The sequence below is a fragment of the Arachis ipaensis genome, chromosome B6, assembly GCF_059453495.1.
Source record: "Arachis ipaensis isolate K30076 ecotype BB chromosome B6, ASM5945349v1, whole genome shotgun sequence".
Classification (NCBI taxonomy): domain Eukaryota; kingdom Viridiplantae; phylum Streptophyta; class Magnoliopsida; order Fabales; family Fabaceae; genus Arachis; species Arachis ipaensis.
The window spans coordinates 46,779,164-46,806,901 of NC_142441.1; the positions used below are offsets into that span (position 1 = coordinate 46,779,164).

At 37.9% G+C, this 27,738-nt stretch overlaps 1 pseudogene; it reads left to right on the forward strand.

The window, feature by feature from the left end:
- The first annotated feature begins 7,283 nt into the window (after positions 1-7,283).
- LOC148555423 (uncharacterized) lies at positions 7,284-22,245 on the forward strand (annotated as a pseudogene).
- Positions 22,246-27,738: the final 5,493 nt, after the last annotated feature.

Here is a 27,738-nt window from a genome sequence, read left to right on the forward strand (position 1 = left end):
TTACTTTGCTTTCTAATGATTATGATCATGTATACCTCCTAGAACAGAGACAGCAATGTTCAGAGATAAAAACAGAGCACCCTGGGGAAAGCGCCTTGCTGGCGTTGAACGCCATACAAGAGGGAAGGATGGCCATCAAACGCCCTCAAGGAGCAACAAGTCTGGCGTTGAACGCCAGCCAGGGAGCACTGGCTGGGCGTTCAATGCCCTGAAAGGAGAAGAAAGCTGACGTTAACGCCATCCAGGGAGCGCTGGTGAACGCCCAAAGAGGAGTGGCAAGCTGGCGTTGAATGCCAGCCAGGAGGCACTGTCTGGGCGTTCAACGCCCAGGAGGAGCACACAACTAGCGTTGAACGCCAGAATAAGGGCATTCTGGGCGTTCAACGCCCAACAAGCATTCTGGGCATTCAACGCCCAACAAAGGTTGGGGAGGTTTTTGACTTCTTCAAAACCTATCTTTTTCAAATCTTATTTTTTTTAATCATATCTTTTAAACAAGATTCCTTCAACCATCATCTTTTAATTTCAAATTCTTTTCAAATTTAAAATCTTTTATAATCTTTCTCAATCCTTTTTTTTTAAATCTTTTTCAAAATTTCATATTTTTTGCAATTCTTTTTCAAATTTTTTATTAAACTTTAAAATATTTTTTGTATCTCTCATACTTTCTATCTTAACCTTTTGTATCTTTTTCATATCTTTGATGATTAAACAAATTTTAAAACTTATCTTTTTCTATCTTTTACCAAAGTGTGAATCATATCTTCTAATTAATTTCGAAAACCCACCCTCCCCTCCCTATATATAATATTTGCCCCATACACTCCCTCATCCACATTCCATTCGAATCCTTCTCCTCTTCTTCGTCTTCTTTATCTTCTTTTTGCTCGAGGACGAGCAAACCTTCTAAGTTTGGTGTGGAAAGATCCTTGCTTTCTCACCCATTCGAATTTCATGGCTTCAAAAAGTGGAAAACCCATTTCAAGAAGCAAAGAATACAACCCAACAGCTGTTTTCAAACCGTTCAGATTCTGTACCAAGCAGCATGAAGAACATTATTACAAAATAATGAGCAAGAGGACAATGATCCCAGAGGACAGATTCGAATTAAAAGAAGATGAGTACTGAAGAGCGGATAATTTATACCCTTTTTGGCATTATTTTTACATAGCTTTTAGTATGTTTTAGTTACTTTTTATTATATTTTTATTAGTTTTTATTCAAAAATCACATTTCTAGACTTTACTATGAGTTTGTGTGTTTTTTTTTGTGATTTCAGGTATTTTCTGGCTGAAATTGAGGGACCTGAGTGAAAATCTGATTCAGAGGCTGAAAAAGGACTGCAGATGCTGTTGGATTCTGACCCTGCTACATTCGAAATGGATTTTCTGGAGCTAAAGAAGCCCAATTGGGGCGCTCTCAATTGCGTTGGAAAGTAGATATCCTGGGCTTTCCAGCAATATATAATAGTCCATACTTTGTCCGAGATTCGATGGCCCAAACTGGCATCCAAATCCAGCCTAAAACATCTTGGTGTAAAACGCACAAACTGGCACCAGAATTGGAGTTAAACGCCCAAACTGGCACCAAAGCTGGCGTTTAACTCTAGGAACAGCCTATGCACAAAAAAGCTTCAATGCTTAACCCAAGCACACACCAAGTGGGCACCAGAAGTGGATTTCTACACTATCTGCACTTAGTTACTCAATTTCTGTAACCCTAGGTTACTAGTTTAGTATAAAAACTACTTTCAGAGATTTATTTTATATCTGATGTTATTATAGACCTTTGTTCACGTTTGGAGGCTGGCCTCATGGCCATGCCTAGACCTTTTTCACTTATGTATTTTCTACGGTGGAGTTTCTACACCCCACAGATTAAGGTGTGGAGCTCTGCTGTTCTTCATGAATTAATGCAAGTACTATTGTTTTTCCTTCAATTCACGCCTACTTCTTCTCCAAGATATAATCTTGTTCTTAATTCAGTAAGTCAGAATGAAGGGGTGGCCCGTGACAATCACCCAATCTTCGTTACTCGCTTAGCCAAGATCGCGTGCCTGACAACCACAAAGCGATCTACATGATGTTCAACATAGTCATTGGACAACAGCTGGAGTATACTCTCTTGGATATCTAATACACAGACCGAGTTCGTGAGATTAGTATCTTCGTGGTATAGGCTAGAACCATTGGTAGCATTCCTGAGATCCGGAAAGTCTAAACCTTGTCTGTGGTATTCTGAGTAGGATCTAGGAAGGGATGACTGTGACGAACTTCAAACTTGCGAATGTTGGGCGCAGTGACAGTGTGCAAAAGGACAATGGTCCTATTCCGATGCTAGTGGGAACCGACAGATGATTAGCCGTGCGGTGATAACGCATATGGATTTGTTTTCATCCGAGAGGATCATATAGCTTGCCATGGAAGGAGGTAACACATGGTTGGAAGAAGGCAGTAGGAGAGCAGAAGTTTAGAAGCAAAAAAGCATCTCCAGACGCTTATCTGAAATTCCCACCAATGAATTACATAAGTATCCTATTTTATTTTATATTTTAATTATCAAAATCTCATAACCATTTGAATCCGCCTAACTGAGATTTACAAGGATGACCATAGTTTGCTTCAAGCCGAAAATCTCCGTGGGATCGACCCTTACTCACGTAAGGTTTATTACTTAGATGACCCAGTGCACTTGCTGGTCAGCTGCACGGAGTTGTGAGAAAATTGTGGAGAACACGACTCCGTCCTGCACCAAGTACCCGGAGATCCAAGAGCAGATTCAAAAGAGAGGCTAGGAAATCCTGGCCGGCCCTGTGACCAATGTTGGATTAACAATGGTCCATGAATTCTATGCAAATCTGTGGATGACAGATAAGTAAAAGAAAGATGGACAAAGGTTTCATACTTTTCGCACCATGGTTTGGGGAAAGACTCTCTATTTTCATCTTGATAAGGTGAGAGAGATCTTTAAATTACCTTCACAAAGGGATGATCCAGAATCCTTTAATAGGAGGGAGGTGGCTAATCCCAAGTTGGATCAGATTCTAGAAGACATATGTCTACCTGGAACTCAGTAGATCAATAACACAAAAGGTAAACCAAACCAACCGAGGAGATTGGATCTCAAACCAGTTGCTAGGGGTTGGTTGGATTTCATTGGGCGTTCCATACTCCCTACTAGCAACTGCTCTGAAGTCACCATTAGAAGAGCTGCGATGATTCACTGCATTATGATGGGGAATGAGGTGGAAGTCCACCAATTAATCCCCATTGAGCTGTACAAAGTTACAAATAGGATGTCAACTCAAGCCAAACTGGCCTACCCAAACCTTATCTTTCGCTTATGTAAAGAGGCTAGAGTCCTGATTAACAAAGACTCATGGATTCCAGCAGATGGCCCAATCACCAAGCAAGTGATGCAAAGCGCCATACTACCAGATGATCATCCCAAAACGAAGACACCTGAGCCTCTTCAAACATAAGAGATCCCTCCGATTGAATATTAGACCCAGCTAGAAGCATCTGTTGCACAATTGCAGACCACCTTGGATCATTTAAGAGAGGAGCAAAAAGACCAAACTAGCATGCTTTGCAAACTGGTCAAGGAACAAGAGAAGCAGGGCCGTGAACTAGCAAATGTTGGGCGTAGTGACAGTGTCCAAAAGGACAATGGTCATATTCCGACGCTAGCGATAACCGACAGATGATTAGCCGTGCGGTGACAGTGCATATGGATTTGTTTTCATCCGAGAGGATCATATAGCTTGCCATGGAAGGAGGTAATGCATGGTTGGAAGAAGGCAGTAGAGAGCAGAAGTTCAGAAGCAACAAAGCATCTCCAGACGCTTATCTGAAATTCTCACCAATGAATTACATAAGTATCTCTATTTTATTTTATATTTTAATTATCAAAACCTCATAACCATTTGAATCCGCCTGACTGAGATTTACAAGGATGACCATAGCTTGCTTCAAGCCGACAATCTCCGTGGGATCGACCCTTACTCACGTAAGATTTATTACTTGGACGACCCAGTGCACTTGCTAGTCAGTTGCACGGAGTTGTGAGAAAAGTGTGGAGAATATGACTATGTCCCGCACCAAGTTTTTGGCGCCGTTGCCGGGGATTGTTCGAGTTTGGACAACTGACGGTTCATCTTGTTGCTCAAATTAGGTAATTTTATTTTATTTTAAAGCTTTTTATTTTCGAAAAATTCATAAAAAAAATTATACAATATTTTATTTTGTTCTTCAGAATTTTTAAGAATAAATTCTAGAGTTTCATCATGATCTGTTGAAGCTTGGCTGGCTGTCAAGCCATGTCTAATTTTTTGGACCGAGGCTTCCACTTATCATTGCAGGAGCCTTTTGATTCCCATCAATTTGGCTGTTGTATGTAATGCTCTGCTGAAGCTTGGCTGGCCATTGGCCATGTCTAACCTTTTGGACCGAAGCTTTCACATAAAACTTGGCTGGCTATTAAGCCCTGTCTAAATTTTTGGACTGAAGTTTTAGACTAACATTGCATGTTTCCTGGAATTCTTATTAAAAATTTTGAATTTCTTTATTTCCTTTTTCAAAATAATTTTTCGAAAAATACAAAAAAAATTAATAAAATCATAAAACCAAAAAGAATTTTGTGTTTCTTGTTTGAGTCTTGTGTCAAATTTTAAGTTTTGTGCCAATTGCATATTTTTAATTTTCACTAAAATTTTCGAAAATTCATGCATGTGTTCTTCATAATCTTCAAGTTGTTCTTGATGACTTTCCTTATTTGATCTTTACATTTTTCTTATTTGGTGTCTTTTCTTGTTTTTCATATGTATTCTAGAATTATTAGTGTCTATAGTTTAAAAATTTTACGTTTGGTGTCTTGCATGTCTTTCTTTTCTTAAAAATTTTTCAAAATTATGTTCTTGATGTTCATCATGATCTTCAAAGTGTTCTTGGTGTTCAACTTGACATTCAAAGTGTTCTTGCATGCATTTTTGTTTTTATCTTAATTTCTTGTGTTTTGCATCATTTTTATGTTTTTCTCTCTCCTCTTTAAAAATTCAAAAAAAAAAATATATCTTTCCCTTATTTCACTCATAAATTTTGAAATTTTGAATTGATTTAGTAAAAAAATTTTAAAATTTAGTTGTTTCTTGTTAGTCAAGTCAAAATTTCAAATTAAAAATTCTATCTTTTTCAATTTTTTTTTAAAAATCAAATCTTTTTCATTTTTTTCTTAATATTTTCAAAAATTTTAAAAATTTGATTTCCAAAATCTTCTTCCTAATTTCATTTCATATTTTTGAAATTAATGCTAACAATTAATATTTAGATTCAAAAATTTCAAGTTGTTACTTGCCTATTAAGAAAGGTTCAATTTTTAAAATCTAGAATCATATATTTTAGTTTCTTGTTAGTCAAGTAATCAACTTTAATTTCAAAATTAAATCTTTGTAATTTCCTTTTCAAATCTTTTTCAAAATAAATTTCAATAATGTCTTTTTCAAAATTTAATTTCAAAATCCCTTTTCTAACTTCTTATCGTTTCAAAATTGATTTTCAAATCTTTTTCAATTAACTACTTGATTTTTTTGTTTAATTTTAAAAGTTTACTATTTCTTATCTTTTTCAAAACCACCTAACTATTTTTCTCTCTCTAATTTTCGAAAATCCCTTATCACTTTTTCAAAATTCCTTTCAATTAACTAATTATTTTAAATTTTAATTTTAATTTTATTTCTTTTTATAATTTTCGAATTCTAACTAATAATTAAAATAAAAACAAAAATATTTTTCTTTTCTATTTAATTAAATTCGAATTCTTCACCCTCTCATCTCTTTCTATTTATTTATTTAATCACTAACACTTCTCTTCTTCTTAAAATTCGAACCCTCTCTCCCTCTCTGTGTTCGAATTTTTCTCTTCTAATTCTTCTACTCTTCTCTTCTTCTACTCACATAAAGAAATCCATATACTGTGACATAGAAGATTCCTCTTCTTTTCTGTTCTTTTTTTTTCATATGAGCAGGAGCAAGGATAAGAACATTCTTGTTGAAGCTGATCCGGAATCTGAAATGACTCTAAAGAGGAAGCTAAGAGAAGCTAAAGCACAACACTCTGAAGAGGACCTGACAGAATTTTTCGAAAAAGAAGAAGAGATGGCCGAACCCAACAACAATGGTGGAGATGCAAGGAAGATACTTGGTGACTTTATTGCACCCTCTTCTAACTTCTGTGGAAGAAGCATCTCAATTTCTGCAATTGGAGCAAACAACTTTGAGCTTAAGTCTCAATTAGTTTCTCTAATGCAGCAGAATTGCAAGTTTCATGGACTTTCATTGGAAGATCCTCATCAGTTTTTAGCTGAATTCTTACAAATCTGTGACACTGTTAAGACTAATGGGGTTAATCCTGAGGTCTACAGACTTATGCTTTTTTCCTTTGTTGTAAGAGACAGAGCTAGGACATGGTTGGACTCACAACCCAAAGATATCCTGAACTCTTGGAAAAAGTTAGTCAATGCTTTCTTGGCCAAATTTTTTCCACCTCAAAAGTTGAGCAAGCTTAGAGTGGAAGTCCAAACCTTCAGACAGAAGAAAGGTGAATCTCTCTATAAAGCTTGGGAAAGATACAAGCAATTGATCAGAAGGTATCCTTCTGACATGTTTTCAGAATGGAGCATCATATGTATATTTTATGATAGTCTGTCTGAATTGTCCAAGATGTCATTGGATCATTCTACTGCTGGATCTCTTCATCTGAAGAAAATGCCTGCAGAAACCCAGGAACTCATTGAAATAGTTGCAAATAACCAGTTCATGTACACTTCTGAAAGGAATCCTGTGAATAATGGGACAGCTCACAAGAAAGGAGTTCTTGAGATTGATACTATGAATGCAATATTGGCTCAGAACAAAATATTGACTCAGCAAGTCGATATGATTTCTCAGAGTCTGTCTGGAATGCAAGTTGTATCAGGCAGTACTAAAGAAGCTTCCTCTGAAGAAGAAGCTTATGATCCTGAGAATCCTGCAATGGAAGAGGTGAATTACATGGGAGAATCCTATGGAAACACCTATAATCCTTCATGGAGGAATCATCCTAATCTCTCATGGAAGGATCAGTAGAAGCCTAATCAAGGCTTCAATAATAATAATGGTGGAAGAAACAGGTTTGGCAATAGCAAACCTTTTCCATCATCTTCTCAGCAACAGATAGAGAATTCTAAGCAGAGCCACTCTGACTTAGCAACTGTAGTCTCTGATCTATCTAAGACCACTCTCAGTTTCATGACTGAAGTAAGGTCTTCCATTAAAAATTTGGAGGCACAAGTGGGTCAGCTGAGTAAAAGAGTTACTGAACTCCCTCCTAGTACTCTCCCAAGCAATACAGAAGAGAATTCAAAGAGGGAGTGGAAGGCCATCTACACGTCCAATATGGTTGAACCTGTAAAGGAGGGAAAGGCAGTGATTTCCAGTGAGGAAGACTTCAATGGACGTCCACTGACCTCCAAGGAGTTTCCTAATGAGGAACCAAAGGAATCTGAGGCTCATATAGAGACCATAGATATTCCACTGAACTTACTGTTGCCATTCATGAACTCTGATGAGTATTCTCCCTCTAAAGAGGATGAAGATATTGCTGAAGAGCAAGTTGCTCAATATCTGGAAGCAATCATGAAGCTGAATGCTAAGTTATTTGGTAATGAGACTTGGGAGGATGAACCCCCATTGCTCATCAATGAACTAAATGATCTGGTTTAACTGAAATTACCTCAGAAGAAACAGGATCCTGGAAAGTTCTTAATACCTTGTACCATAGGCACCATGACCTTTGAGAAGGCTCTGTGTGACCTGGGGTTAGGGATAAACCTCATGCCCCTCTCTGTAATGGAGAAACTAGGGATCTTTGAGGTGCAAGCTGCAAGAATCTCACTAGAGATGGCAGACAATTCAAGAAAATAGGCTTATGGACTTGTAGAGGATGTCTTGGTGAAGGTTGAAGGCCTGTACATCCCTGCTGATTTCATAATCCTAGATACTGGGAAGGAAGAGGATGAATCCATCATCCTTGGAAGACCCTTCCTAGCCACAGCAAGAGCTGTGATTGATGTGGACAGAGGAGAGCTAGTCCTTCAATTGAATGAGGACTACCTTGTGTTTAAGGCTCAAGGATCTTCTTCTGTAACCATGGAGAGGAAGCATGAAAAGCTTCTCTCAACACAGAGTCAAACAGATCCCCCACACTCAATTTCTAAGTTTGGTGTTGGGAGGCCATCATTAAGCTCTGAGTCTCTGTGAAGCTCTCTAAGAGCTCATTGTCAAACTATTGACATTGAAGAAGCGCTTGTTGGGAGGCAACCCAATGTTATTTAATTATATTTATTTTATTTTCCATTGTTATTTTATGTTTTCTTTAGGTTGATGATTATGTGAAGTCACAAAAATAACTAAAAAATCAAAAACAGAATGAAAAACAGCATTAAAAATAGCACACCCTGGAGGACAGGCTTACTGGCGTTTAAACGCCAGTAAGGATAGCAGAATGGGCGTTTAACGCGCAGCCTGGCAGCATTCTGGGCGTTAAATGCCAGAATGGGCAGCACTCTAGGCGTTTAACGCCAGAAAGAGCTGTCTGGCATCTGGCTGGTGTTTAACGCCAGAAATGGGCAGCAGAGTGGCGTTTAACGCCAGGAAAGGTAACAGAGCTGGCGTTAAACACCAGAATTGGCACAGAATGGGCGTTTGAACGCCAGAATGGTGTAGGGACTCAAATTCCTTGACACCTCAGGATCTATGGACCCCACAGGATCCCCACCTACCCCACCTCTTCTGCTCTCTTATTCACACCTTTCCATAACACTCTTTCCCAAATACCCTTCACCTATCAAATCCTACCCTCTTCCCCATATTCTCTTCACCACTCACATCCATACATCATTAAACCCCACCTACCTCACCATTCAAATTTAAACCATTTCCCTCCCAAACCCAACCCCTTATACACGGCTACCCTCTCTCCCTTACCCTATAAATACCCCTCCTTACCACCTTCATCTTCACACAACACACACACTACTACCCCCTTGGCCGAACCATTCACCTCCCTCCATCTCCTCTATTTCTTCTTCTTCCACTCCTTTCTTTCTACTTTTGCTCGAGGACGAGCAACCATTCTAAGTTTGGTGTGGGAAAAGATAAAGCTTGTTGTTTTTCCATAACCATTAATGGCACCTAGGGCCGGAGAAACCTCTAGAAAGTGGAAAGGGAAGGAAATTGCTTCTACCTCCGAGTCATGGAAGATGGAGAGATTCATCTCAAAAGTGCATCAAGACCACTTCTATGAAGTTGTGGCCAAGAAAAAGGTGATCCCCGAGGTCCCCTTTAAGCTCAAAAAGAGTGAATATCCGAAGATCCGACATAAAGTTCAAAGAAGAGGTTGGGAAATTCTCACCAACTCCATTCAACAAGTCGGGATCTTAATGGTTCAAGAGTTCTATGTGACGTTAGGATTTTTGCCAGTAAAGAATTTTATAAAAACAGTCGCGTTGTAGATATAGTCTCTAAACCAACGGAAATCCCTTCGTACAAACATTTTGGTTGTCACAAGTAACAAACCCCTAAATAAATTGATAACCAAAGTATTTAAACCTCGGGTCGTCTTCTCAAGGAACTGCAGGGAAGTATGTTCTTATTATTAGTTATGAAGATTGTAAATTGGGGTTTTTAAGATGAGGAACAAGTAATTTAAATTGCAATTGAAATAAGTAAAAGACTGTAAAATAAATAAATAACTGTAAAATAAACTTTTGGTAAGGTATGAGAAATTAGAAGTCCTATCCTAGTTATCCTTATCAATGATGGTGAAAATTGAATCTTAATTCCACTTAGTTAACCTTTACTAGAGCAAGGGAAGGTCAAGTGATTAATTAGTTTGATCTTCAAATCCTAGTTAATTCCTAAGAAAAGATTGGGATTATTTAAGTTCAATTCAATTAACAAAGATAACAATTATCAATCATGTTTGAATTTGATAACTCCTGAGTTACTGATTTCTTAGCCAAGACCAAAAGGGGAAAAGTAAATCTACTGGAATAAAAATGTCTTCAGATTGGAAGCAATAGTAACATAAATAAAAGAGAGCAATAATAAACTGAAATATCTCAAATAACATTAAATTCAAAGAGTAATTTATAACATAGAAGAATTCATAAACTAAATTGAGAAGATAAATAAAAAAGAATGTTGAACCTGATAAAAAGAGATAATTCTGAAAGCGAATAAAATCCTAAATCTAAATCCTAATCCTAAAGAGAGAGGAGAGAACCTCTCTCTCTAAAAACTACATCTACTCCTAAAATTGTGAATTGTGAGCTTGATTATGAATGGATGCATTTCTCCACTTCATAGCCTCTAATCTGTGTGTTCCGGGCCAAAAACTGGGTCAAAAACAGCCCGAAAATCGCCCCCAGCGTATTCTGGTACGTTCAGGTCGCGGGTAAGTGACGCGGAGGCGTCGTCCATGCGTCCGCGCGGATTGAAGTTCGCAGATGCAACGCGAGCGCTTCATTCACGCGTTCGCGTTGCCTAACTTTGAGGCAGCTATGGCAAATTATATATTAAATCGAAGCCCCGGACGTTAGCTTTCCAACGCAACTGGAACCGCGTCGTTTGGATCTCTGTAGCTAAAGTTATAGTCGTTTGAGTGCGAAGAGGTCAGGCTGGACAGCTTAGCAATTTCTCCAATTTCTTGTATTCCTTCCACTTTTGCATGCTTCCTTTCCATTCTCTGAGCCATTCTTGCCCTGTAATCTCTGAAATCACTTAACACACATATCAAGGCATCTAATGGTAATAAGAGAGGATTTAAACATAGGGAACTTAAGGCCAAAGAAGCATGTTTTCAATCAAAGCACATAATTAGGAAGGCAAATGTAAAACCATACAAATAGTATGAATAAGTGGGTAAAGAGTTGATAAAATCCACTCAATTGAGCACAAGATAAACCATAAAATAGTAGTTTATCAACCTCTCCACACTTAAACATTTGCATGTCCTCATGCTAAGCTCAAGAGAAGCTATAAAGGATTGAAGAGGAATGATAGAATGTATGAAATGCAACCTATCTGTATGAATGCAACTACATGCAAAATGTTTCTACCTACATGGTTAAAAGTAAATAAGCTCTTCAAGACAAACATAAATCAGATTTCACTAATTCAAATCATACAATAAAAAGCAAGTAAACTTGTAAGAAGATAGCTCATGAAAGTAGGGAACATAGAATCAAGCATTGAACCCTTACTGGTAGTGTATATCACTTTAACTCTCAAGTGTCTAGGGTTAATCACTCTACTCTTCTCTAGTCATGCTTTCTAAACTTTGTTCTTCTAACCAATCAACAAAAATTTAATGTACCAATACAAACATCATGAGGTCTTTTTAGAGTTGTAATGGGGCTGAGGTAAAGGTAGGGATATATATATATATATATATATATATATATATATATATATATATATATATATATATAAGGCTAAGTGAGCTAACAAAGTGAATCTTTGATTAGTCTAAGATCTCACCTAACATATACATACTGTATACAATTTTAAAATACTTTACCTAGCTACCCAAATTTTTCCCACTTTTGTATTACATGCTCAAGTATCAACTTATTTTTGAATTTTGTCCCATGTGCATTGATTCTTTTTATTTTGCATTTGGGGTAATATTATTTTTCTTTTTTTTTTGTATCCCCTTATTTAATATATCTTTTTTTTTTCAATACACATGGTAATTTAATTATTTTGATTTCACATGAGCGTGCTTCCCAAATTTTCTGAAATAACTTGTTCAATTTAATTCCCCCCCCCCTTTTTTTTATCATCCCATATTCCCATAAAATTTTCCACACTTAAATTATACACAATATCTATCTTAAGCTAACCAAGGATTCAACTTGAGATTTTTATTTTATTTTTCTGCTTAAGGCTAGTAATGTGGTTATAGAACAAGAGGGGATTAAAAAGCTCAAGGGAGCTAACAAGGGTGATGTAAAAGTTAGGCTTATTTGGGATAAGTGAGCTAATAACAAATAATGGCCTCAATCATATGCAAGCATGTAAATACACTAAATAATGGACATATAGAATGGAACAAAGTAAAGATTGTAATTATAGAGAAGAAAACACACAAGAATAAAAATTTATGGTTAAATAATATAACCATGTAAATAAGCTCAAAATCTCACAGGTTGTGTGTTCTTTGGCTCAAAAACCATGTTCCAAATACAACTTCTGATAAGTTTAACACAAAATTTTTGATTTTAAATTAGTGAAATTTTTCAAAAATAGGATCTTAAAAAGAAACGTATTATTTTAACCAAGCAGTGGCTAAATGCATAAAATCAACTACACATGCAATCTATTATGCAATGCAACAATGTACTAAATAAATATTGGTGTTGAGAAGAAAATAACTAACCCATGGAGATCGGTATCGACCTCCCCACACTTAAAGATTTCACCGTCCTCGGTGCATGCTGAGATGTGCAGGTGGACGGGTTGTTCCAACTGATACTTTTTCTTCAAGGATTGTGCAGATGGACTTGTTTGTCTCCCCTTTTAGAAGTTTCTCCCTTTTTCTGTCTTGGGTGGCCAGCCTGAAAGAAGAGAAAAAGAAGAAAAGTAACACCAATAGATAGAGAATAAATAAAATATGGGTATTAATGCCAGATGATAAGGGTCTCATTTACATGGAAGCTTCAACATGTTCGTGAGAAAACAATAGAAGCACATGGCATATCAGTGGTGCAGAAATTGTAACAAAAGGGAGGAGAGTGCAAGACAATATTAATGTCAATGCAAATGAAGTGCAAGTATCATAAAAGATTGGCATTGGCAGATAATTAATATCATCCCAAGTGTAAAACAAGTTACTAAGCACCAAAGTAAATTCAAGAAAGGATGCAACAGTTGAATAAGAACATTTAACACCAATGGTAAAATAATAAATTTAGAAAAGAAAAAATAAAAATATGCACAAATTTAAAATGCAATGAATGAAATATGCAAGTAAATTGAATAAAAATAGAATGAAAGTGAAAAAGGATGAGAAGTTAAAAAGATGAAGAAAAAAGAAAGTAAGAAAGGAGAAAAAAGAAATTAGGATTTAGGGAAGAAAAGATAAGATATTTTGGATGATTTGGATATTCTTTGCGCCGCATGCGACGCAGACGCGTGAGTGACGCGGTCGCGTGGTGCGCGATAAGGTCAGGTGACGCGGACGCGTGGGTCACGCGATCGCGTGACCTGATTTGTGCGGTTGGCGCGAGGGCAGCCTCGCGGTCGCGCAACTCTCTGTTTAAATCTCTTTTTGCCAAATTATTGGGTGACGCGGTCGCGTAGTTGACGCGATCGCATGGATGGCCAAGATCGGAGGGCGACCCAGACGCGTGGGGCACGCGAACGCGTCGTAGGGCTTGTGCGCCTAGCACCATTCCAGCCCCATTCCAGCCCAACTTACTGCCATACACCCCTTTACGTCGATTTTACAGATCACGCGACCGCGTGGGTGACGCGATCGCGTGGGAGGCATGTTTCCCATATGACGCGGACGCGTCAGCGACGCGGTCGCGTGGGTCAAATTGTGCCAAAGGCATGCCTCCATCCACGCTCTCGCGTGACTTTCTGTTCGATTTCTTTTCTTCCTAATGCACTGTTGACGCGGACGCGTCAGCGACGCTGCCGCGTCGCGTGCGTGCTTTTTTTTTTATATGCAGTATGCAGAATGCAATGCTAATATAGATGCAATAAATAATTACAGGTTCAATGAAAATAAAATAAAATAAAAATAAACAAAACGAAATAAAATTGAAAAAGGAACGATCATACCATGGTGGGTTGTCTCCCACCTAGCACTTTTATTTAAAGTCCTTAAGTTGGATATTTGGGGAGTCCTCCTGTTATGGTGGCTTATGCTTGTATTCATCCAGGAATCTCCACCAGTGTTTGGAATTCCAACAGCCTCCGGGATCCCAAACTAGGCGCAAAAAGCCTTCAAGTAAGTTAAAGCAAGTGACAAGGCCCCAAGAGTGTTGATTGCTAGACTGAATTCCGGGGTCCCAAATCTTGCTTTTGCACCCGTCTTCAAGTTAATTATCAGGATTCCATCCGGGTGGTTCAGCTTTAGAATTCGCACTGAAGCGTCCAAACAACTTCCTAGACCCATTCAACTGAGCTTTACACCAACCCTTGTGTTTAAACTTAAAGCTTCCAACCATAATGAACCTTGCAGGACAATTCTTACCACTGGCCATCTTCCTCTTATTCTTAATGCCACAAAGAGCTCTAAGTTGACCATCCGTCTCCAGTAGCCCATATTCAAGTGGGATTAGAAAGCTAAGGGATATGAATTTTACCCACTTGAATGTTGTGAAGGATGATGGCAACTTAGGGGGAGGTATTGTTAACGAATTTGCAAGCTCCACTCCCTTGTGCTCTTCTCTGAAAACTTCCCCCTCTTTGCAAGCTTCTTCAATTTCAACCTCTTTCTCTTGGTAGCTTTCTTCCAATTCAATCTCCTCTTTATTGCTTTCCAAGGGCATGGGAGGTTGTGCTTCTTCTTCTTGAATCTCCATCTCTTGATCGATCTCCTCCAAGTCCTTAACCATGACATGCCTTGGAGGTTGTACACCCTCTTCAACATCAATTTCAAACATCTTGGAAGGAGGATTTATGAATGGACTTTCCAATGGAGGTTCAGCATCTCCTAAGTCTTCAACCACTTCTTCCTCCTCAATGGCAGGCGTAGCTTCTTCCAATTGTTTCATTATAAAATCGTGCTACTCACTATCCACCGGAGTTTCTAATATCTCCTTCATGCTACGTTCTTCATTAGATTGCCCACATGATGCCATGGGGGTTCCTTGAGTGTCCGAACGTCGTGAAGGTAATCGATTTATCGCTTGATCCAGTTGGCGAAGGGTTGCTTGAAGTTTTGCACATGTTTCTGTGAGACGATCCCTTGATTTTTGTTGCGCTCGGTTATCATAAGTAGGATCATAGTGCTCTTGGATTGATGGATATGGAGATGGCAAATATTGAGGTGGTGGTTCTTGGGAGTAATTGGGTTGGAATTGGGGTGGTTCTATATATGGTTCATATGGCTCATAAGGTGGTTGGTGTGGTGGATACGGGTTAGAATCATGTGATGATGTCTAGTAGTATGGGGCTTGTGAGTATGGTGGTCCAAAGCTGTGTTGAGGAGGCGGTTCATAATCATATGGTGGGCCTTGTTGGTAACTACAAGGGGGTCCACTATAGTCATCATTTTGGTATGCATCACAGAATGGTTGTTGGTTATAGTGCATTGGAGGGGGTTGTTGCCAAGAGGGTTGATTAAATCCTTGTGGCTCCTCCCATCTTTGATTCTTCCGACCTTGATGCATGTTCCTGTTATAACTTTCACTCCTTGCAACAGCATTGGAACCAAACTCAAAGCGAGAGGGGTGAGAACTCATAATAGTAGATAAAAATTAAAAACAAATTTTAAATTAAAAGGTTATTTAAATTTTGAATTTGAAAATTAAATTTTGAAATTTGAAAATTAAATTTTGAATTTTGAATTTTTGAATTTTAAATTTTTGAAGTTTGAATTTTGAAATTTGAAATTTGAAATTTGAAATTTGAAACTTAAATATTGAATTTTGAAATTTGATTTTTGAAATAAGGTAAGATAAGATTTTGAAAAAGATATGATTTTTTTGAAAAAGATTTAAATTTTGAAAAATTTTTTTTTTTTAAATTTTGAAATTTGAAATTTTTGAAATTTTGAATTTTAAATTTTTTTGAATTTTTGAATTAAATGAGGAAAGAGAAAAACAATAAAATGACACCAAACTTAAAATTTTTAGATCAAAACGAAGAAAACAACTAAGAACAACTTGAAGGTCAAGATGAACACGAAGAACAACTTAAAGATCAAGATGAACACCAAGAACAAATTTTTTAATAACTAAATAAAAACCAATAACCTCTTAATTTACGAAAAGGCAAAAATAAAAACAAAAATAAAAACAATTAAACAAGAAAAAAGCAAATATTTACAATAACCAATAATAAGGCACACGTTTGCAATTCCCCGGCAACGGCGCCATTTTGACGTTAGGATTTTTGCCAGTAAAGAATTTTATAAAACCAGTCGCGTTGTAGATATAGTCTCTAAACCAACAGAAATCCCTTCGTACAAACGTTTTGGTTGTCACAAGTAACAAACCCCTAAATAAATTAATAACCAAAGTATTTAAACCTCGGGTCGTCTTCTCAAGGAACTGTAGGGAAGTATGTTCTTATTATTGGTTATGAAGATTGTAAATTGGGGTTTTTAAGATGAGGAACAAGTAATTTAAATTGCAATTGAAATAAGTAAAAGACTGTAAAATAAATAAATAACTGTAAAATAAACTTTTGGTAAGGTATGAGAAATTAGAAGTCCTGTCCTAGTTATCCTTATCAATGATGGTGAAAATTGAATCTTAATTCCACTTAGTTAACCTTTACTAGAGCAAGGGAAGGTCAAGTGATTAATTAGTTTGATCTTCAAATCCTAGTTAATTCCTAAGAAAAGATTGGGATTATTTAAGTTCAATTCAATTAACAAAGATAACAATTATCAATCATGTTTGAGTTTGATAACTCCTGAGTTACTGATTTCTTAGCCAAGACCAAAAGGGGAAAAGTAAATCTACTGGAATAAAAATGTCTTCAGATTGGAAGCAACAGTAACATAAATAAAAGAGAGCAATAATAAACTGAAATATCTCAAATAACATTAAATTCAAAGAGTAATTTATAACATAGAAGAATTCATAAACTAAATTGAGAAGATAAATAAAAAAGAATGTTGAACCTGATAAAAAGAGATAATTCTGAAAGCGAATAAAATCCTAAATCTAAATCCTAATCCTAAAGAGAGAGGAGAGAACCTCTCTCTCTAAAAACTACATCTACTCCTAAAATTGTGAATTGTGAGCTTGATTATGAATGGATGCATTCTTCCACTTTATAGCCTCTAATCTGTGTGTTTCGGGCCAAAAACTGGGTCAAAAACAGCCCGAAAATTGCCCCCAGTGTATTCTGGTACATTCAGAACGCGGGTAAGTGACGCGGAGGCGTCGTCCACGCGTCCGCGCAGATTGAAGTTCGCAGTTGCGACGCGGGCGCGTCATTCACGCGTTCGCGTCACCTAACTTTGGGGCAGCTATGGCAAATTATATATCAAATCAAAGCCCCGGACGTTAGCTTTCCAACGCAACTGGAACCGCGTCGTTTGGACCTCTGTAGCTAAAGTTATAGCCGTTTGAGTGTGAAGAGGTCAGGCTGGACAACTTAGCAATTTCTCCAACTCCTTGTATTCCTTCCACTTTTGCATGCTTCCTTTCCATCCTCTGAGCCATTCCTGCCCTGTAATCTCTGAAATCACTTAACACACATATCAAAGAATCTAATGGTAATAAGAGAGGATTTAAACATAGGGAACTTAAGGCCAAAGAAGCATGTTTTCAATCAAAGCACATAATTAGGAAGGCAAATGTAAAACCATGCAAATAGTATGAATAAGTGGGTAAAGAGTTGATAAAATCCACTCAATTGAGCACAAGATAAACCATAAAATAGTGGTTTATTACTATGCTAATGCATGGATCACTAAGAACCATGACCAAAGTGTGAACCTGAACCCAAAGAATTGGCTCACAATGGTTCGGGGGAACTACTTGGATTTTAGTCCGGAAAATGTGAGGTTGGCATTCAACTTGCCAATGATGCAAGGAGATCCTCACCCTTTCACTAGAAGGGTCAACTTTGATCAAAGGTTGGACCAAGTCCTCATGGACATTTGTGTAGAAGGTGCTCAATGGAAGAGAGATTCAAGAGGCAAGCTAGTTCAACTAAGAAGGCTTGACCTCAAACCCATGGCTAGGGGATGGTTGGAGTTCATCCAACGCTCTATCATTCCAACTAGCAACCGGTCTGAAGTTACAATAGACCAGGCTATCATGATCCATAGTATCATGAATGGAGAGGAAGTAGAAGTTTATGAGATCATATCCCTAGAACTCTACAAGGTGGCGGACAAGCCTTCTACTTTGGCAAGGTTAGCCTTCTCTCATCTCATTTGTACCCTATGCAATTCAGCCGGAATTGCCATAGAGAGAGACATCCTCATTGAAGAGGACAAGCCCATCACTATGAAAAGGATGGAGCAAATAAGAGAGCCCACTCATGGACCTCAACAAAAGCATGAGGAAGTTCCTCATCATGAAATCCCTGAGATGCCTCAAGGGATGCATTTTCCTCCACACAATTATTGGGAGCAAATCAACACCTCCCTAGGAGAATTGAGTTCGGGACAACTAAGGATGGAGCACCAAGAGCATTCCATCCTCCTCTATGAAATCAGAGAAGACCAAAGAGCCATGAGGGAGGAGCAACAAAGGTAAGGAAGAGACATAGAGAAGCTCAAGCACTCCATAAGATCTTCAAGAGGAAGAACTAGCCGCCATCACTAAGGTGGACCCATTCTTTAATTTTCTTGTTCTTTATTTTCTGTTTTTCGTTTCCTATGCCTTATGTTTGTCTATGTTTGTGTCTTTATTACATGATCATTAGTGTCTAGTGTCTATGTCTTAAAGATATGAATGTCCTATGAATCCTTCACCTTTCTTAAATGAAAAATGTTTTTAATTGCAAAAGAACAAGAAGTGCATGATTTCGAATTCTATCTTGAAATTAGTTTAATTATTTTGATGTGGTAGCAATACTTTTTATTTTCTGAATGAATGCTTGAACTGTGCATATTTTTGATATTGTTGTTTATGAATGTTAAAATTGTTGACTCTTGAAAGAATGATGAAAAAGGAGAAATGTTATTTGATAATCTAAAAAATTATATAATTGATTCTTGAAGCAAGAAAAAGCAGTGAAAAGCTTGCAGAAAAAAAAAGAAAAAAATTGGCGAAAAAATAAAAAAAAAAGAGAAAGAAAAAGAAAAAGAAAAAGCAAGCAGAAAAAGCCAATAGCCCTTTAAACCAAAAGGCAAGGGTAAAAAGGATCCAAGGCTTTGAGTATTAATGGATAGGAGGGCCCACAGGAATAAAATTCTGGCCTAAGCGGCTAAACCAAGCTGTCCCTAACCATGTGCTTGTGGCGTGAAGGTATCAAGTGAAAAGCTTGAGACTGAGCGGTTAAATTCGTGATCCAAAGCAAAAAGAGTATGCTTAAGAGCTCTGGGCACCTTTAACTGGGGACTCTAGCAAAGCTGAGTCACAATCTGAAAAGGTTCACCCAGTCATGTGTCTGTGGCATTTATGTATCTGGTGGTAATACTCGAAAACAAAATGCTTAGGGTCACGGCCAAGACTCATAAATTAGCTGTGTTCAAGAATCAACATACTGAACTAAGATAATCAATAACACTATCTGAATTCTAAGTTCCTATGGATGCCAATCGTTCTGAACTTCAAAGGATAAAGTGAGATGCCAAAACTGTTCAGAAGCAAAAAGGCTACTAGCCCCACTCATCTAATTGGAACTAAGTTCATTGATAAGTTTGGAATTCATTGTATATTCTCTTCTTTTTATCCTTTTTTTTAGTTGCTTGGGGACAAGCAACAATTTAAGTTTGGTGTTGTGATGAGCGGATAATTTATACCCTTTTTGGCATTATTTTTACATAGTTTTTAGTATGTTTTAGTTACTTTTTATTATATTTTTATTAGTTTTTATTCAAAAATCATATTTCTGGACTTTATTATGAGTTTGTGTGTTTTTTTGTAATTTCAGATATTTTCTGGCTGAAATTGAGGGACCTGAGCAAAAATCTGATTCAGAGGCTGAAAAAGGACTGCAGATGCTGTTGGATTCTGACCCTACTGCATTCGAAATGGATTTTTTGGAGCTACAAAAATCCAATTGGCGCGCTCTCAATTGAGTTGGAAATTAGACATCCTGGGCTTTCCATAAATATATAATAGTCCATACTTTGCCCGAGATTTGATAGCCCAAACTGGCGTCCAAAACCAGCCTAAAACATCTTGGCGTAAAACGCCCAAACTGGCACCAGAATTGGAGTTAAATGACCAAACTGACACCAAAGCTGACGTTTAACTCCAGAAATAGCCTATGCACGAAAAAGCTTCAATGCTCAGCCAAGCACACACCAAGTGGGTCTTGGAAGTGGATTTCTGTACTATCTGCACTTAGTTACTCAATTTCTGTAACCCTAGGTTACTAGTTTAGTATAAAAACTACTTTTAGAGATTTATTTTATATCTGATGTTATTATAGACCTTTGTTCACGTTTGGAGGCTGGCCTCACCGCCATGCCTAGACCTTTTTCACTTATGTATTTTCTATGGTGGAGTTTCTACACCCCATAGATTAAGGTGTGGAGCTCTGCTGTTCTTCATGAATTAATGCAAGTACTATTGTTTTTCCTTCAATTCACGCCTACTTCTTCTCCAAGATATACTCTTGTTCTTAATTCAGTTAAGTTAGAATGAAGAGGTGGCCCGTGACAATCACCTTATCATCGTTACTCGCTTAGCCAAGATCGCGTGCCTGACAACCACAAAGCGATCTACATGATGTTCAACATAGTCATTGGACGACAGCTGGAGTATACTCTCTTGGATATCTAATACATGGACCGAGTCCGTGAGATTAGTATCTTCGTGGTATAGGCTAGAACCATTGGCAGCATTCCTGAGATCCGGAAAGTCTAAACCCTATCTGTGGTATTCCGAGTAGGATCTGGAAAGGGATGACTGTGACGAGCTTCGAACTTGTGAATGTTGGGCACAGTGACAGTGTGCAAAAGGACAATGGTCCTATTCCGATGCTAGCGGGAACCGACAGATGATTAGCCGTGCGGTGATAGCGCATATGGATTTGTTTTCATCCGAGAGGATCATATAGCTTGCCATGGAAGGAGGTAATGCATGGTTGGAAGAAGGCAGTAGGAGAGTAGAAGTTTAGAAGAAACAAAGCATCTCCAGACGCTTATCTGAAATTCCCACCAATGAATTACATAAGTATCTCTATTTTATTTTATATTTTAATTATCAAAACCTCATAACCATTTGAATCCGCCTGACTGAGATTTACAAGGATGACCATAGCTTGCTTCAAGCCGACAATCTCCGTGGGATCGACCCTTACTCACGTAAGGTTTATTACTTGGATGACCCAGTGCACTTGCTGGTCAGCTGCACAAAGTTGTGAGAAAAGTGTGGAGAACACGACTCCGTCCCGCACCAAGTACCGAGAGATCCAAGTGCAGATTCAAAAGAGAGGCTAGGAAATCCTGGCCGACCCTGTGACCAATGTTGGATTAACAATGGTCCATGAATTCTATGCAAATCTGTGGATGACAGATAAGCAAAAGAAAGATGGACAAAGGTTTCATACTTTTCGCACCATGGTCTGGGGAAAGACTCTCTATTTTCATCTTGATAAGGTGAGAGAGATCTTTAAATTACCTCCACAAAGGGATGATCCAGAATCCTTTAATAGGAGGGAGGTGGCTAATCCCAAGTTGGATCAGATTCTAGAAGACATATGTCTACCTGGAACTCAGTAGATAAATAACACAAAAGGTAAACCAAACCAACCGAGGAGATTGGATCTCAAACCAATTGCTAGGGGTTGGTTGGATTTCATTGGGCGTTCCATACTCCCTACTAGCAACTGCTCTGAAGTCACCATTAGAAGAGCTGTGATGATTCACTGCATTATGATGGAAAATGAGGTGGAAGTCCACCAATTAATCCCCGTTGAGCTGTACAAAGTTGCAAATAGGATGTCAACTCAAGCCAAACTGGCCTACCCAAACCTTATCTTTCGCTTATGCAAAGAGGCTAGAGTCCTGATTAACAGAGACTCATGGATTCTAGCAGATGGCCCAATCACCAAGCAAGTGATGAAAAGCACCAGACTACCAGATGATCATCCCAAAACGAAGACACCTGAGCCTCTTCAAACATAAGAGATCCTTCCAATTGAATATTAGACCCAGCTGGAAGCTTCTATTGCACAATTGCAGACCACCTTGGATCAATTAAGAGAGGAGCAAAAAGACCAGACTAGCATGCTTTGCAAACTGGTCAAGAAACAAGAGAAGCAGGGCCGTGAACTAGAAGAGTTGAAGCGTAAGAAATTATCCCCTGAAGAGCCTAACGCCAACCATGATTAAGGTGGTTGAGTTTTACCTTCCTATTTCTGTGCCTATTTTGATTGTTGTTTCTTATGTTTAGATTTAGATGATCGTTAGTAGCATTTAAGTTTTTATTTATGTTTCTGTCTTTTAATTTAAGAATTTCATAAGCATTATTAGGATTTAAGTTTCTATTATCCCTATTTTTTTCCAATTAGGTATAAAATGTTCCTCTTATCATCTCATTGAACTTGAATAAAATTTTAAATTTTTTTAGAAGCATTAAAGATGCTTGAATTTCGAGTTATATCATAAGAATAGTTCAATTATTTTGATGTGGTGGCATTGCTTTTACATTCTGAATGCATGAATAAACAGTGCATATTTGATGTTGGAGTTAAGAATGTTGACTCTTGAAAGAATGATGAAAAAGAAAAAGTATTATTGGTAATCTGAAAAAATCCAAAAGAAAATTGATTCTTGAAGCAAGAAAAAGCAGCAAAAAGAAAAAAAAATAAAAAGCAAGCAGAAAAAGAAAGAAAAAGAAAAAGCCAATAGCTCTTTAAACCAAAAGGCAAGAGCAAGGGTCCAAGGCTTTGAGCATCAATAGTTAGGAGGGCCTAAAAGAAACAAAATCTTGGCCTAAAAAGTTCAAATGAGCTCCTCCCCCTAACTAAATGCTTGTGGTGTGAAGGTGTCAAGTGAAAAACTTGAGACTGAGCAGTTAAAGTCGTGATCCAAAGCAAAAGAGTGTGCTTAAGAACTTTGGACACCATTGGCTGGGATTCTAGCAAAGCTGAATCACAATCCTAAGGGGTTCACCCAGTTAAGTGTCTATGGCGTTTATGTATCCGGTGGTAATACTGGAAAACAAAGTGCTTAGGGTCACGACCAAGACTTAAAAGAAGCTGTGTTCAAGAATAAAAAATAACTAAACTAGGAGAATCAATAATATCATCTGGATTCTGAGTTTCTAAAGATGCCAATTATTCTGAGCTTCAAAGGAAAGTGAGATACCAAAACTATTCAGAAGTGAATAGCCACTAGTCCCGCTCATCTGATTGAAAATGAGCTTTATTGAGAACTCTGAGATTTATTGTATCATTCTCTTCTTTTTAATCCTACTTTGTTTTTAGTTGCTTGGAGACAAGCAACAGTTTAAGTTTGGTGTTCTGATGAGCGGATATTTTATACGCTTTTTGGCATCATTTTCATATAGTTTTCATTATGTTTTGTTTTAAGTTTTATTATATTTTCATAGATTTTAGTGCAAAATTCATATTTTTAGATTCTACTTTGAGTTGTTACGTTTTATGATGATTTCAGGTATTTTCCGACTGAAATTGAGGAGTTTTGGCAAAGTATGATTCAGAGACCGAGAAAGGACTGCAGATGCTGTCAGATTCTAACCTCCATGCACTCGAAGACGCATTTCTGGAGCTACAGAAGTTCAAATGGTGCGCTCTCAATTGCTATGAAAATCTAACATCCAGGGCTTTCTAGAATTATATAATAGTCTATATTTTGCTCTGAAAATGAAGGCCCAAAACTGGTGTTCAACGCCAGCTACCAACCTCATTCCTGGCATCCAACACCCAACAGGGAGCAGCTGACACCCAACACCCATTCAGGAGTCCAAAGCTGGCGTCCAATACCCTAGAGGGAGTACCAACTCGTGGCTTCACTCAAGCTCAGCCCAAACAGTCACTAAGTGGGCCCGGAAAGTGGATTTTCGCACTACAAGACTAGTTTATCTTATTTCTGTAATTCTTAGTTATTAGATTTATAAGAGAAGATCACCATTGTTTAATCTCATCTTTCTTCTTCCCCCACTTTTACTTTTGAACATTATTGTAAGCTATGAGTCACTAACCTCCTAGGTTAAGGTTAGGAGCTCTGCTGATTCTTATGGATTAATAATATCATTGTTCTTTTTCAATCTATCTATGCTTGATTCTATTCTAAGATGTATCTTCGTTCTTCATTCTAATGAATTGGGAGTGTAACTTGACCGTCATCCCTATTCTACATCAGTTCTTGTGAGTCCTTGATGGGATAGTACTGAACCACAAGCTTGATTATACATCTCTTAGACGGCTAATCCATGACTTCGTTGGGGACTTGGAGACATCAGTTCAGCCGAGGTACGGGGCGATTAGGGCCTTTGTGGTATAGGCTAGAACAAAGACGCAGCACTCTCAGATCTGGAAGATTCAACCTTGTCTGTGGCGCTTTAAGTAGGATCACCAAGGGAATGGACTGCAGGAGTTTCACCCTCGTTCAGATTGGATGACCACTGACCTAGCATTTGATCTAAAGCAGAGGAGATTAATGACCACTGACCTGGCGTTAATCACTTACAGCCTGCCGTGGAATGAATCATCAGAAGTTGATGTAGATAGTGAGAAAAGTTGATCCAGAAGGAGAAAGCATCTCCGAAGCCTCAACCGTTCTCTCATCACTGATTTCACACCAATTAAGTAATTCTGTCTTTATTCTATTTTTATGCGTTTTTCCACAACAACCATATTTTCTATCTGCCTGACTAAGATCTACAAGATAGCCATTGCTTCTTCAAACCAACAATCTCCGTGGGATCGACTCTCACTCACCTGAGGTATTACTTGGACGATCCGGTGCACTTGCCGGTCTATCTGTATGAATATTATGGAGTCAATTTCTTGCACCACCGAGCTTGTTGGGAATAAAACAAGGAGACAAGGAAAATCTCCGGGACTATATGGAAAGATTCAACAAGGCTTGCTGGAAATCCAGAGTCTACTAACAAAAACAGTGAGTATGGGCTTGGTCAACGGCCTGAAAAAAGGACCATTCAGCTAATCTATCTCTAAGAGACACCCGTCCACTCTAAACGAAGTACAGGAAAGGACGGAAAAGTACATCAACATTGAAGAAAATTTCCGATTAAAAGAAACCTCTTCAAAGTCCAACTTATAATATTCACCTTGAGATAGAGAACGGGAACCCAAAAAGAAAGAAGAGTCAAGCTCGAATAAACCCCAAAAATACCACAACTACACCCCCTAAGGGTCTCCCTAGTAGACGTCTACAGAGAAATATGCCACACAGAGAAGATTCCACCACACCGCCCAATCAAACACAAAAAGGGTGGAAGCCGGACCAAGTACTGTGAATACCATAAACTCTACGGACACTCCATCAATAAGTGTTACGACCTAAAGAACGTCATAGAAAAGCTAGCCAGAGAGGGCCAGCTTGACAGGTACTTGGCTGACAGGTCGGACGACCTGAGGAAACGAAGAAGGGAAGAAGAGGAAGGATGACCACAACGCCCTCCTCACACCCCAGAACGTCACATCCACATGATCAATGGAGGGATCACAGGAGGGAATAACGAAATCCTCACGAAAGAAACACCTTAAAGAGGTATATAAAATCGGGGAAAGTAGCCTGTCGACCGACCTGCCCACCATCTCCTTCACAAAAGAGGATGTGTAGGGCCTATTGCCCAAACATGATGACCCTGTGGTGATAACCATAATCCTAGCCAATACACACCTCCACCGCACCTTAATAGATTAAGGAAGCTCAGCCAACATTCTGTTCAATTCTACCTTCGACAAACTCAGACTAGAATTAAAAGACCTAAGAGCGTACCCAGACAGCTTATTCGGACTCAGGGACACCCCGATCCGACCCCTAGGATACGTCTCCTTACACACCACCTTTGGAAAGGGGGCGAGGTCAAGGACCTTAACCATCGATTACGTGTGTGTTTGGATTACCGTTTGCAAACGGAAGTTTGTATAAAATCGATTTTGTAAAAGTGATTTTGATCAAAAGTGAGTTAGTATTAACATGGTTTATGTTTGGTAATTTTTATTCAAAATGGATTATAATAAACTAAATATTGTTTGGATTACATTATTCAAAATCACTTTTAGATAGAAAATTACAGAAAAAGACATGAATTTAATTATTTTATGTTATCTTATAATTTTATTTTAAATATTTAAATAATTTTTAATATTTTTTTAGTATTCTCAGTATTCTTTAGTACTCTAAATAGAATTAATAGAATCATAATACAAAGTAAAAAAAATATTCCATAAAAAAATAACAATAACAGTAAAAGAAATCATAAAAAACAGAAATTTTATAAAAAATAATATGCATAAAAAAATATTAAAAAGATATATTATAAAAAAGAAAACAATAAATATATGAATAATAAAGGACGTAATTGGTGCATAGAACATAAAGTTTAATCCAACGTGAAAAGCTGAACGGAAAAGCTAGAATTTTTAGCTTTTGGTAAACGTGAGTTGAAGACAAAAATCACTTCTACCTTTACAGAATAAAAACATTGCCAAACATAAAGATGAAGCGTTCAAGGAACTCAAACGAGCTTCTCTCTTCTCCAACGCAAATCCAAACACACCCTACATCGTAGTCGACATAAGCTCGGCCTATAACGCCTTAATAGGTCGAACAACTCTAAACAAGCTGGCCGCCATCGTCTCCACCCTACATCTCTGTGTGAAATTCCCCACAAACGAAGGAATCGCTATCGCAACTCGCAAGAAAATGCTACAATGAAAGCCTAAGCTTGAAGACCAACTCGGGCGGAAAAGAAGTCAACACCATCGAGTTGGGAGGTGATGAGTCCATATTTTACGATATATTTTGGTTTGATTTGAGTGAATTTCATCACATAAACCCACATTTATTCATCTAAATAGCATGCTTTTGTGTTTTCTCCCTAAATTGAGCTTAATTGTGAAAACATGCTATTTTGTGCTTAATTTAGTCAATTTTTATTCACTTTAATCCTATTTGGTGCCTTGATGTATTTTTTAAGTGATTTCAGGCTTCCAAGGCAAGTATGGGTTGAAGGAGTTAAGAAAAGAGCATGCAAAAGAGAAGAAACCATGAAGAAATGAAGTTTGGAAGTTCCAGCACCCGTGCGTACGCACAAGTATGCGTGCGTACACACAAGGGGGATTTGCGAGCGACGCGTACGCGTGACTCACGGGTACGCGTGGGAGTGAATTTTGCGCAATGACGCGTACGCGTGACCTACGCGTACGTGTGACCCGAATTACGTCAGCTCATTAATTGCAAATCGCTGGGGGCAAATTTTGGGCCTCCAGAACCCAGTCCAACTCATTTCTGAAACTATATGAGGCCAAAGTGAAGTTGAATGAAGGGGGCAATTAGGTTTAGCTTTTATGATGTTTTCTCTTAGTTTCTAGAGAGAGAAGCTCCTCCCCCTCTCTAGAATTAGGGTTTTTAGCTTATTTTCCTTTTAATTTTAGCACTTTAATTCTTGCTTTAGTGTAGTTTCATTTATGTTTCTATGCTTTCTTGTCTTTATCTTCTTCATCTCTTTTGTTATTTTCTCTTTTATGGCAATTCTCATGTTATGAACACTTTTGTTATTTTAATTCTAATTAATACAAATTTATGTTTTAATGTCATTTATTGCTTTCTTTAGTTGTCATTGTCATTTTCCTTGCTTTTGGTATCTTAGATTTTATTTTTAATACA